General features: G+C 39.8%; 1 protein-coding gene across 3 annotated transcripts in view; it reads right to left on the bottom strand.

Moving 5' to 3' along the window:
- The window catches only part of LOC117260087 (apolipoprotein(a)-like), a 195,025-nt gene that overhangs the window by 44,442 nt on the left and 135,997 nt on the right, over nt 1-14,586 (bottom strand). The gene's annotated exons all lie outside the window — the stretch shown is intronic.

The following is a 14,586-nucleotide window of genomic DNA, read 5'->3' on the forward strand; positions in this document are numbered from 1 at the left end:
CGGACAGAGTGGTATTGGGATCAAAGCTATTTTGGATAGTATAACAAGTACATCCTTCCATAATTCTTTAATCTTTGGGCAATCCCATATGCAATAAAATAGTGTGCCTTTTTTGGTGTTACATTTCACGCATTGGTCTGGGTTGTTATTATCAAAATGGGGCAGGAGGGCCAGAGTTACATAAGCACGCATTATCCATTTGAATTGCAGGAGTCTAAATGTGGTGTTTACAGTTTGACTCTGTGCTTCATGACAGATGTGTTGCCAGTCATCGTTTGTAATTTCCGAATCTAGATCATTGCACCAAGCTAGTCTCTTCTTTCTGAGGACTCTTGTGAGTTAGTTTTGAGAAGGTTACATAATAAGGAAATTTGACCACGGCTACTTGAGTGATGAACTACTAGTTTTTCCAGCTCATTGAGGCCAGGGCATGTGAGTGACTGGTTTTGTGACTTTGCTATATAGCTCCTAAGTTGTAAGTATTTGAAAAAATGTTTTAAAGGGATATCATGTCTGTATTTTAGGGCTTCAAAAGATATAAATGTGCCGTCATCATATAAGTCACTGATCTTATTAATGCCTCTGTCAGCCCATTTTTTGAACCCAGGATTGTTGTTACCGGGTATAAACCTCTTATTTCCCCATATGGGAGTAAAGAAGGATAATTTTTGGTCTATACCTAAATAACTTTGTACTTTAAACCAGATTTCAATTGTGTTTCTGACAAATGGATTTTTGGTTTTCTTTTTTAGCTCCTTTGGAGAGTCAGAGAACAGATAAAGGTTTAATGGTAACTGAGTAGTTGTGTTGCGTTCAATTTCCACCCAAGGTAGGGGTTTATCCGAAAACCAGCACATTGCACTTCAGATTTGGGATGCCCAGTAGTACCAAGTTAGATTGGGAAGCTTGAGACCTCCTCTCTCATATGGAAGATACAGCAGGGTCAATCGCAATCTTGGTTTCCTGTTTTTCCAGATAAAGTTTGTAATGATTTTCTTCATTTTAGGAAAAAACAAGGGTGGGGGGTTTAGTGGTAGGGACTGAAATAGATATAGAAATTTCGGTAGAATGTTCATTTTAACAATGTTAATACGTCCGATAAGGGAGATAGGGAGTAGGGTCCATCTGTTAATTGATTAAACTACCGATGTTATGATTGGGTCATAGTTTGCGGGGATCAGATCTTCAATTTTAGGTGTGATCTTTATTCCAAGGTATTTAAAACCAGCAGGAGAATTATTAAAATCTGTGTGAACAGGTGGGTTTAGTCTTTCAGATTTTTTGAGGAAAAGTTTATTTGATTTGGAATTATTTACCTTGTAACCTGAAAATATACCAAAGACTTCAATAAGTTTCTTAATTGCTGGAAGTGACACCGCAAGATTTTTTTACAAATAAGACTATGTCATCCTCATAAAGCGCTAGGCAGTTATCAGTTCCCCCAATTTTGATCTCTCTGATGTGAGTATGTGATCTGATTGCTATGGCCAGTGGCTCGATTGTGAGCACGAACAGCATGGGAGAGAGAGGGCACCCCTGGCGGGTGCCCCTCTTTAGTGTGAATGGTTGTGATATTATACTGTTGGTCAGTATCTCTGCTGATGGGGTATTATACAAGATTTTGATCCACCTGCAAAAGTTCTTCCCGAACCCAAAACGGGGTAGAATTTCAAAGAGATACAGCCATTCCACTCTGTTGAAGGCTTTTTCGGCGTCTAGAAATAGAATGGCCGCATCCGAAACCTCTCCCTCTGTATACAGGATATTAACAAGTCTCCTGATATTATAAAAAGCCCGCCTGCCCGCAACAAAACCGTTTTGGTCAATGTTTATTAAGGAAGGGAGGTATTTTTCGAGTCTTAGAGCCAGTGCTTTGGCTATTAATTTTGTATCTGAATTGAGAAGTGATATGGGTCTATAGGAATCACATCTGGAAGGGTTTTTTTTCTGGTTTTAGGATAACTGTTATTCATGCACTCTGCAGGGTTGGGGGGAGGCAGCCTTTTTCAAAGGTCTCATTAACCATTTCAAGGAGTGGTGGTAGTAATTTCTCCTTGAAGGCTTTATAAATGTCAATGGGAATTCTGTCTGGGCCTGCTGTTTTCCCACCTTTCATTTTAGTTAAAGCCTCAGATAGTTCAATTAGTTGAATTGGAGCATCTAAATGTTCTCTTCCTTCTTCTGATAGGAGGGGGAACTGTGTGTCATTTAGGAAGTTTGTTTGGATCGATGTATCAGAGGGGGGTTCTGAATTATATAAGTGACTATAAAAATGTTTAAAAGTGTCATTATTCCCTGTAGGATCATAAGTTATGTTTTCTCATCCTGCAAGGCTTTAATGCGCCAAGCTAGTTGTTTTCCAGCCTTTTCACCTTGGTCATAAAATGACTGTTTGAGTCTATTTATACTTGCCAATGCTTTGTTGGAAGAAAGTTCATTATACTGGGCTCTTAGTACTACTAGTTTACACTGTAAATCAGGAGTATCATTGACAAATATATCCCTTTCTGATTGCCTTATTTCTGTTTCTAAGTTGGACATCTGATCACGGAATTGTTTTGACTTATAACTTGTGAAGCTGATTATTTGACCTCGTATATATGCCTTGAATGCTTCCCATCTGACAGATGGAGAAGTCTGCGTGTTGTTAATTTGGAAATATGTATCAATTTGGGAGCTAAGAAAGCTAATAAAGTCTGTATTATGCAACCATTTTGTATCAAAGTGCCACCTTGGCAGGCCTTTGAATGACTTTGCTGCATTGTAATCCAGAGATAAAGGGGCGTGATCGGATATCACTATGCTATTGTAAGAGCAGTTTAATACTTTAGGTAGTAAATTTTTTGAAATTAGAAAATAGTCTAGATGAGAATATGTGTTGTAGGTAGAGGAGTAGCAAGAAAACACATTTTTTTGGGTTTAAAATCCTCCATACATCACATAAACTCAGATCGGTCATGAACTGCAAAATCATTTTTCTTGTTTGTATATGTGATTTATCTATGCCTGAGGAGCAATCTACATGAGGATTAATGGTACAATTAAAATCTTCCCCCATTATTATGTTGCCACTGCAAGTGGATATGTTTAAAAACAGATTATTGAAAAAGTGAGGATCATCAATGTTCGGTCCATACACATTAATTAAGTTGAGCTGTTCACCTAATAAGTTACCTTTCATTATAATGTATCTACCCCCTGGATCAGCGTGAATCTCTTTCACCTGAAAAGGTATGGATTTATGAATGAGAACTGCTACTCCCCTTGAGTGTGAGGAAAAAGATGCTACTATGACCTGTCCCTGCCACCTTCTTTTCAGTCTACCTATATTACTGGGTTTTAAATGGGTTTCTTGTAAGTACACTATTTTTGATTGCAAAATTTTAATTCTAGTCATTACTTGTTTTAGCTTTGTTAGTCCACCAAGACCTCTGATATTCCAGGAAGATATTTTACATAGATTCATCTGTTGGGATTCACAGGACCACAGATGATTTATCATTTGGTAAAATCATTACTGGGCATTTAAAGGCTTTTTCCTCTGCATGCTCTTTGTCTTCAAACAAAAAGAGCTAGGTGACACCCATCTCCACACCTCAGTGAGACATAAGTCTCACAACTTGATTGGACAGTACTGTTACAGTGACGTGCCCCTCTGTGATGTCACCCAACTCTAAGCTAAGTGCTGCTCCTTTCAAGCTCTCTCTTGCTCTGGAGCTACAACAGCTCACAGCTCTTGCTTCAGCTGCTGAGCAGCTCACATCTTTTTCTGGCTGGGCCTGGACCAGCACAGAGGTCCAGACCCTTGCTCCATAGCCCAAACCACTAAAGGGAGGGCAATTGATCATAGACTCTCTTGCGAACACAAGGTTTGCAACTAGCGTTCCAGCAACGAAGAGAACCAAGTGAGTTAGCACCCAGTGTCTAACTCCGCTAAACCCTGAGCGACCAGCTTCCTCGGAATTTCACCTTTGGAACAAAGGACAATACAAAGACTGCAGCTGAAACCAGTTCTTCTCAGCCTTCTTCTGCCGGCTAACAAAGCAGTACACCACCAAGTGACTCTTTCGCCCATCCATTCAAGGATCGGTAATGTAACAACTGGGCATAGCTTATCACAGCTTTACAGGCTAAGCAAGACTGTTTAACTTGTTGTATGTGATTTAATGCTGTCATTGAGTTATTGTTGTGATAGTTTGCAGTTAGGTCATTGATTAATTGGCTTCGCCAATGCTAAGTGTTTAGTCTGCTAATACTGTTCACAAACAGATTCTTGCACCCAACTAAACAATCTCTGCACTAATCCAGACCGTTTGCAACACAAATCACATTCACATAGACTCATTAACAAATAGGCTTTCAACAGAGCTACACCCAGGCATCTCAAAGTTCCTGCTTCTTTTCCTTTGTCTTTGTCCTGACCACATGGTCAGACAAACACCTCCCCCGATCTGAAGCCAGCTTTGATTCGGCCATCTTGTAGTTCTCTGTTGTCAGCCATTTTGTTTTGTAGGCCAAATGGCTCCTTGATCACCACACCCGCCTTTGTTTTTGTATTTTCTCTTTCGCACACACACACACACACACACACACACATATACACACCAAGCTTGTATATAGTTAGTTAGAATTTGTGTTTTTTGGTTTGCTTTGCTAGTTTGTGAATAAATATAATTCCTTGGAATCATACCTGCTGTCTGTTTAATGTTGCACAAGAGTGAATGAATAGTCAACCTCTGCTGCGTCAAGAATTCCGAAATCCTTCAGGCATTACCGTTAATTTTGGTTGTTGTCATTAATTTAATTATTAATCAAACTCCAAATTAACAGTTTAGCCTATTTTATGAGACTGATATCTTTAACTGGCTATCATTTTTCCCTTTACGGGAATGGTGCCCCATGAGGTGATTTAATGTTAATTAAGTCACATTATTTAACATGATTATTAATTATTAATAATAATTATTAATTATTTCCGATAGCCAATTAAATCCCTACATATTTGGTGTCGCCATGTGAGGTAAAAATATGTTGATCCTAACATTTTGGTGCCTCCGTGTGAAGCCCTAATTTATATTCCCAACACATCTACCTTTTTCCACAATGGTAGTAAGAAGGGACGTTGTGAATAAACAATTTTAACCTGTTCACCAGACCATGTTACATCATCAAGACATGTATAAAGGGAAAAGAAAAACAAAAAAATAGTTTGACAATACAAAACAATCCCTTTGTCTCCCCAAACGAGACTACACACACTCCTATCTACTGCCTTACCAAAAAACACAGTACTACTTACCCCTACCATTTTAGACTTCTGGAACAACTACAAATTGATCCTCTAAGAGGAGCAACAAACAATCAAAACTATAACACCCCTCACCTCCGACATAAACAGGTGGATTTGGGGGAGGAATGAACTCAATCTTAACCGAAACATTCTTTACTGCTTCTTAAATGGGCTTTTCTCCTAAATCAGAGCATAGAGTAATCAGCATTTCACACAAGTTAACTTAAGTTGGGAAAAAAAACAAAACAAAACAAAACATATATATATATACAGTCAGGTCCATAATTATTTGGACAATGATACAGTTGTCGTCATTTTGGCTCTGTACACCACCACAATGGGTTTTAAATGAAACAATGAATACCTGCTTAAAGTGCAGACTCTCAGCTTTCATTTAAGGCTTTTTTAAAAAATGTAGTATGAACCGTGTAGGAATGACAACCATTTCTTCACACAGTCCCCCGACTTTAAGGGCTCATAAGTATTTGGACAAACTAACATAATCATCAATTAAACAGTCAGTTTTAATACTTGGTTGCAAATCCTTTACAGTCAATGACTGCCTGAAGTGTTGGACACATAGGCATCATCAGATGCTGGGTTTCTTCCCTGGTGATGCTCTGCCAGCCCTTTACTGTAGCCGTCTGCACTTTCTGCTTGTGTTTTGGATGTTTTGCCCTCAGTTTTGGCTTCAGCAAGAGAAACACATGCTCAATTGGATTCAGGTCAGATGATATGACTTGGCCATTGCAGAACATTCCACTTCTTTGCCTTAAAAATGTCTTTGGTTGCTTTTGCAGTATGCTTCAGGTCAATGTCCAACTGCACTGTGAAGCATCGTCCAATGAGTTTTGAAGCATTTGGTTGAATCTGAGCAGATAATGGTGCCCCAAACACTTCAGCTTTCATCCTGCTGCTCTTGTCAGCAGTCACATCATCAATAAATACAAGGATTTGCAACCAAGTATTAAAACTGACTGTTTAATTGATGATTATGTTAGTTTGTCCAAATACTTATGAGCCCTTAAAGTTGGGGGACTGTGTGAAGAAATGGTTGTAATTCCTACACGGTTCATACTACATTTTTGAAAAAAGCCTTAAATGAAAGCTGAGAGTCTGCACTTTAAGCAGGTATTCATTGTTTCATTTAAAACCCATTGTGGTGGTGTACAGAGCCAAAATGACGACAACTGTATCATTGTCCAAATAATTATGGACCTGACTGTATATATATATATATATATATATATATATATATATAATATATATATAACTTGAATGTACAATGCTCAGTAAAGTGCTTAACCTAGATTAAACTCGAAGTTTTAACTTTACCTTTAAAAGGGAAGAATTATCCAAGTCCTTTTAAGTGGGCGACATTGACAAATAGTGTCTGTTATCTTTCCATGATGTGATTTCTCTGTAAAGTCCACTGTTTTGCAGAGTCACTCATTGTTATCCTCAAGCAGTGATTCTTGGAACAATGTCAATAACTCCGAAGTATGGATAAAGTCCTCAGTCGGCTTTGTTATTTTCTTCCTCGGGGAGGAATGTTTCCACGTCCTCTGGGGACTCGAACAGGCGTCTTCACCCGTTGTGCAGAGTGAACAGCTTGGCAGGAAAGAGTAGACCGAATTGTATTCCCCGTGCACGGAGCTGTTGTTTTATTGTGCCGTATCTCATCCTCTTTCTTGTCACCTCCACCGAGAAGTCGGGGAAAAACATGACATGTTGCACTCCGTGCATTATTTTCCTTTTGGCTCGCGCTGCTCTCATCACACGTACTTTATCCCTTCAGGATAAGGGGTCGTGGCGCAGGGGGAGAGTTGTGTTTTGGCCTGCCACTCGGGATATGGTGGACTCTTTCAATAATCACTGGGGCTGGGAAGTTTTCGGCGCCGAGCACCTCAGGTATCCATTTTTCCAAAAAGGTTTCCATATCTCTGCCTTTTGTGCCCTCTGGGAGACCTACGATGTGCAGATTGGATCTCCTGTGGCGATTCTCCAGATCATCTATTTTCTCCGTGAGTGTTGTGACCAGTTTGTCCATTCCCTGTACTTTTTGTTGAAGCGCTGTCACGTTGTCTTCTGTTTCGCCGATTTGTTCTTCTGCTTCCGTTAGTCTTCCCGAGTATGAACTCAAATCAGTTTTGATTTCAGATATGGCTGCCAAAAGTTCGTCATTTCAGGTAGTGACAACTGCTCTCAGGGAGTTAATTGCTGCGAGTATGTTCAGCTTGTTGGTCCTTGCGGAGGTTGCGCTAGCTTCTTTAGCTTTAGCCTCTTCCATCTTAAGTTTGGCTTGTCTGGTTTCTGGTGGGCTCTTTCGGTCAAGCGTTGTTTTCTTTTTTTTTGGTGGCATAACAGTTCGCCATTTCCTTAAGGGTGAAACAGCATAGTTTTTCGGCCCCCCAACTAGTTAGAAATGGGCTTAAGAGTGGTTTTTAATCGGAGTGAGTGGGCAATGCGGCTGCTCAGCTATCCGCCATTACTGGAAGTCTTGCCTGCCAGGAATCTGGATGTTGAAGTCCTTGTTGCTGCATTGCCTGCTGAAGATAATCATAGATGTGTGGATCACCACATGGATCTTTTGTCTGATGCCCATCTTGAAAAATGTGTGTTGATGCTTCTTCCACTGCAAAGCCACAGTCTCGTGATCCAAAGCTATAAGACAGTATCACAGCATAGTTAATTTGAAAAACACTTAAGGATAACCATATAAGGTCAATACAATTGGTTTATGGACCATTGTGTGTCATAGAGTACCTAGGCCTTTAGGTAATTGATTTCAAACAATGGAGAAACCATGCAAATATATAGCCTATATATATAGCCTATATTACTGATCAGTATTGCAGCCACACCAGAAAAAGAAAAAAAAAGATCAGTATCTCGTGATAACTTAATGTTTTGACATAAGTCTTTTCATGTTATGTGCTTGCTAACCTGAATGAGGAAATGATGTGTGAGAATTGAACACAGGAATATGGCTCATTTAAAACAAATTAACTAAGTTCTGTTTCATGCTTGGGTTGAGACTTGATGAGATTCTGCTGTTATTGGGCATGCAGGATAATACTGTAATAAGTATGCGTACAACAAAGATGTTAAAATGAATCGGGCTGTACTGAAGTAAGAATGAGTCTGCGCTAACGTGATACTGATCTTTTTTTTCTTTTTCTGGTGTGGCAGCAAAATGCTTCCATAATCTATACAGTAATTATATTCACTACAAAATGCAAACAATATACCTGTGAGGTACAGAGTACAGCTCATCAGGAATTCCACCAGGACAAGAGGCAAGTCTGGAGGGCCTGATTCTGTGCCTGTTCCAGAGGTGAACACATTCATCCAGGTCTGCTTGAAGAACTGTCATGAAACAGAACCGTAGAAGACACTGGTGCTCATGGGTGCCATTGAAGTGTCCTTGGCCTCTTAAATCAGCAAACAGATCCATCCAGAACTGACCCCTAGGGATTAACAGGATGTTTTGTTCTACACAAATGAATCTATACACAAATATGATGTAGGCTACTTGTAGTGTAATTTAGTATTCACATTTAAGACTACCTTATAGGTACACCCAATTACAATTGATAGGGGCCTATGTTTGGCTCATATTGATTTACAATACACAATACTTCTGTTACTTTTGTAAAATTTTAAAAACATAACTACGGCAATTTATTTTAACAGTGATTGGGTAAAACTACAATTTGATCATCTAAAGAGGCTAACTGGCATTGTTAAGCAAAACAACTTATGTCCATTCTTACAGAAACATACTGCTGCCATAGAAGCCAGAAGAAGACATACATACCTCTGTTTTCTGAATATTGACCACCAGGACTCAATGCGCTGGTTACTCATAGAAGACCCAAACATATAGCTTCTGGCACCAGCGTAGTAATCGCTGTGGTCATGGCAAAGAGTGCACTGCACGGCAGCCATTACCCCATTCTCTGTTCCACAGTCTGTGCGCAGTCTCATGGGAACAACGCCAACATTTTTAATGCAGTCTATGAAGTTGTTTTTTATCACTTCTGGGTTGTTGTTTGGTGGCCCACATTTGAGCCACATTATTTTGCAGGAGAACCCATCTATACAGCCAGATATCCCAAAGTGTGTGTGCATACCACAAGATTTCACTACCGAGCCCTTGCCGACAGAGCCCCACATAACGCGGTGACGTCACCAAACTATGTTTTGTTACGTGTGACCAAAACAGGATATTATGAAGTTCCCCAGCGCTCCTTGTCAACATGGATGTCTGACAGCTTGGAGCTCTGCAGGTCGTTTGTGCCCTGCTCTGCACGGAGAAGAAACAGGAAAAGAAGAAAGGGATTTGGGGAAAGGAATGGGTTGCTGCACGCAGATTGCGCGGGTTGTCAACTCTGCAGAGAGAGTTGGAGGTGAGTTCTCTGAATGAAACTCGGTTGCCATTGTGCCGCTAGCCTATTAGCTTGCATTGTACTGTCTATATAGTCTATGCATGTATTCTGACCCAGATTATTGTACCTTTCATAGCTGAATGACTGAACAGGTTTTCAGGAAATGCTACAGATGACAGCGGAGGACTTTGATTTCTTGCTGGGGCTGGTAGAGCCGTACATCGCAAGGAAAGACACCAGATTTAGGCTTGCCATATCCTCTAGAGAACGTCTGTCCTTGACCCTGCGCTATCTGGCTACAGGTGGGTTATTTAAATTGCGTGGAAGTAAAAATAAATGAATCAGATCTGCCTCCAGAGCATGGGTCCAAACACAACGTGCTCTACCTGCTTCTGTGGACGCCCCCGTTGTTGTTGCTTGCCGGCCGGCTTGTCCTCCTCACATTTATTCCGTCCTCCTGCATGCTGACGTGAGACGTATCCCGCCTCTCATTAGCTGATGCTCTTTGTCAGTCATGTCACACCTCTCCAGTTTTCTAGCATGCCAGATATCCAGTCCCAGTCTCAGACGAGGGGGCTCGGAGGCTTGTTCACACATGAGGGCAGTCTACCTGCCGACTCACCTCCGACCCAAGGGGGCTCTCAGGATCCTCTGCAACATCAAAATCGCGGTGAAAATCATGTAATGTGAACTAGGCTTTACTTCTCCGTGCTCCATGCTGCTCTTTGACCTGACGTGAACGTGACTTGAGGTTACGTCACTCATGCATAATTAGGCTACAGTTGTCTGGGTGCTCAAAGGTGAAGTGGCTGGTCTTGTCATACAAAGTTTGATGGAGTGTCAACTGGACAATATGGAGATATTTGCATCTTGAAAGCCGGACTACAAACGTGGATAGACAGGGAGAAACACACGCAAGCCTAAGACGTGGTAAGATACGATATTCCTCACTATATGAAGTGACTGATAACAAGATCTGCATAATGGGTTGTAAAGAAATTCGTCAGGTTTTTATTTTGTAGACAATTAATCTGGATTTATAGCATGATGGGATGACATCACAATGATGTGTGGTATCATTGGAAAGCTCTGCTCCTGCGCTTTCATGTGATATGCGTGACATTTCTGTTCAAGCCTGCGTTCGTGAGTAATCCATCCAAGAGTAATGTGTGTGCAAAGCTGTATGAAAGCTTTGTTATACATAATTTGAGAGAGGGACCCAACTGCAGTCAAGATGGCCGACTAGGGCGTCGCCATATATCTAGTCTATACCGGAAAGTTGGAAAGTCCCAAGCGGAAGTTTCTTCTTCGTGTAATTTTTTGCTTATTCGGCGGCCATAGTGATTAGCGGGTTGTGTTCAGAGAACGAGAGAACGGTAAGAAAAATAGTCTTTTAGTTATCATCCAACGAGTGTGGTATGGTTTCTAAGATGTAATTCGTGCTATTTACAAATGCGACACGAAGAATTAGAGTGTCATGTCTCGTGAAGGCTGTTTCTCCGCTTGACTCGATGGTCTGGGCTAACGTTAGCTTAGCCAAAGAAAGTACGCTAATGGATTTGGCAAAGTCGTATGGCAATTTTTTCAGCGTTTTTGGTGTGTGTATTACCCTTTACACACACACACACGCGCATATTTATTTCTTACATATATATGTATGTGTGTGTATAAATATATATATATATATATATATATATATATATATATATATATATATATATATATATAACGGTAAGATAACGCTATATATATATATATATGTATATATATATATATATATATATATATATATATATGTATATATATAGTTCGTGTGATCCTGGTCACTTTATTATTACCATCAAGGAACATATCTGTTGCCCGTACATAGAACTGTTGGCTGTTGGACTCAGGCCGTGTTATTTGCCAAAGGAGTTTTCACATGCCATTATTATGACTGTGTACATCCCTCCTCATCCTCATCCATCCTTCAATCATGTCACCGTGGCAACGACACTTTGTTTTTTTTTACACTAGTATGTGTGCCACTGCTGTATATATTGTTGCATATATTCTATTGTATTGTATATATTGTTGTACATTTTATATTTCTATATGTTATACTACAGTCTTTGTTGAATAGGAGCAACTGTAACACTAACAATTTCCCCCCAGGGATCAGTAAAGTATTTCTGATTCTGATATATTCTTTTCTTCCAGATGCACCCTTCTATAATGGAAAAAGGCGACAGGCTGAAGTGCACAACCGTGTCGCCATCTGTGTTTGCGTGTCCTCTCTGCCCCAAATTCATGACCAAAAGTGAAAGTGTCATCCAGAGGCACTTGGCGAATCATGAGGCAAATGCAGTGCATTTCAAGGGTATGTTCATCAAAACATCAAAAAAAAAAAAATAAATAAAAATAAAAATCTGTGCACACCTGAGTGTGTGACAGGTGCGTCGGAGGAAAATTCAACTCGAAGAACAATTAGGGAGACTCCCGCACACTGTCTCGCTTTGTCTTGATTTATTGAATAAACGGCATTTCGGTCTGAACGACCTTCATCAGGTATACTTGCAGCCTGCAAACATTTCTACACATGTGCACGACTTAATGTAGCACTGTTATGTCTGTTGTATAACTCTACTTCCCTACCTCGTGCAATACTGTATGTTTACACTGTTTTTTTATCTCTATGCAATATTTATTCCACTGTGTATCGCACTGTAAAATCTCGCTGCTAATATTCTGTGCAATCCATAAATGTAAACATAGTTTACATTGCTTACATGGCTTAGTATGTACATTGCTTAGTATTTTTATTTTTAATGCTACACACCATGTGTGTATTGTACAACTCTGTACACAATTATCCTGCACATATATCCATATCTCTCCCATATATATGTACAAGTGAAAGGTGTATATACTGTAAGTAGTCTTGTGTGTATAGCCCTGCCCATTTAGTACTTTGTATTTTATATTTTATATTTGTATATCTTTGATTCTGATATGTATATACAAATGTTCTGATTTTTAGCTTAATTTTATAAGTATCCTACTGTCACTTTCTCCTTCCTATCTGTACAGCTTGAGCTGCTGTGACAAGTGAATTTCCCCAGTGTGGGATCAATAAAGTTTTATCTTATCTGATCTTATCTTATATATAACAACAAGACTGCCTACATTTCTAAACATCCAATCAGAGGACTGATGAAAACAATCAACACCTGTAACAAATTTAGGTGTCATCAGCTGGACTGCAAGGCCGGAGCTGTTTTATTCACATTGGATGTTCCTGAAATCTGTTGATAAAATTAATTGTCGAAACTGAAGTAATTGTACTTCATGACAAAAGTGGCACAGTCTATGAGGAACTGGTTAGGGGGGTTTTCTACAGAATCTCGGTTCTCCAAGTAGGAGCTCAAGGACTCTAGACCCTTTTCATTCAAGACGTTGTTTACAAAAAAGAGAACTCCAAGTGAAGTTATTATTGCCAGTATGATAGTGTAATATTGTGTTTTATTGGATTCCAGAAATAAAATAGAATTAACAGAAGACTGACAATAGGAAAATATAATTATTGCATTCATTTAATAGCTAAACTGGATAATGAACACATCTCTAGACCCAGGAAATGCCTGTTCTGTTGCAGTAACAAATGTCTGGCGCCATTGTGTTGCCCATGATGTCCCCGCTCATCCCTGAAGATCCCTGGTGGATGAAAATACAACCAGCAGGATTGAAGTCATTTCTCTAAGCTGCTCTTCTGTGCCTTTGAACAAACGGGGTGTGGGGAGCTGTGTCTGCACAGTGTTTGAATGATATTTGTAGCAGATTAATACACCATGAATCTACAACAATTTTCCTTCCTCCCCAGCAGACTGCAGCATAAAACAACACACTTGCCACCACAGACTGATAAAACATCTGCAGCATCTTACTACAGATGTCAAGAGATCTGAGCTTCCTTAAGAAAAAGAGGCGGCTCTGCCCCTTTTTGTAGAGAGCGTCTATGTGTAGGGACCAGTCCAAATTATTATCCAGGTGTACACCTAGATACTTATGACTTGGCACCACCTTGATGTCCATCCCACAGGTATTCACTGACTGAAGAGGGGGCTTGGACCCACAGAAATCTATATTCATTTCCTTGGTCTTTGAGGTGTTCAGTAGGAGGCAGTTCTTGTGACTCCAGTCACCGAAGGCTTTTATCAGTTCCCTGTATTCAGATTCCTGCCCATTCCTGATACATGCCACAATAGCAGTGTCGTCCGAGTATTTGTGGATGTGGCAGGACTCAGAGTTGTATTTGAAGTCCGCCGTGTACAGTGTGAACAGGAATGGAGCCAGGACAGTCTCCTGTGGAGCCCCTGTGCTGCTCATTAATGTCCCAGAAACACAATTCCCCAACCTGACATACTGTGGCCTTCCTGTCAGGTAATCTGTGATCCAGGAGATAAAGGAAGGATCATATGATTAATGCATAATGTCTGGGCAGTACAACCCTTACACTGTACCACCAATGATTTACAGTGCCTTCTTTTTTACTGTTAACATAAATTAATATTAACCATATGCTAATGTGAAAGTAAGTATGACATTTGTTGTGACCATGTGTGCATGTTGCAACTGCAGCCTAATCTGAAAGTGCTGTTTATTTGGTTGTGTAAATTCTCATTTTTTATTAATTTTCAGTTTATTTAATCTGAGAATTCAGTTTATTTAACTTTAGTTATTCTTTAGTCCTATTGTGAATGTGTGTGTGTGTATGTGTGTGTGTGTGTGTGGCCACCACCACACAAACATAATATTTACATTTGTATTCATAATGTTGATATTAAAGTTAAATCCATGAAACGTTATAACTCCCGTTATAACTGCATTATAACTTAGTGATATTATTGTAGGCTTTTAACTAACTTC

This window comes from Epinephelus lanceolatus, chromosome 4 (assembly GCF_041903045.1).
Source record: "Epinephelus lanceolatus isolate andai-2023 chromosome 4, ASM4190304v1, whole genome shotgun sequence".
Taxonomy (NCBI): Eukaryota; Metazoa; Chordata; class Actinopteri; order Perciformes; family Serranidae; genus Epinephelus; species Epinephelus lanceolatus.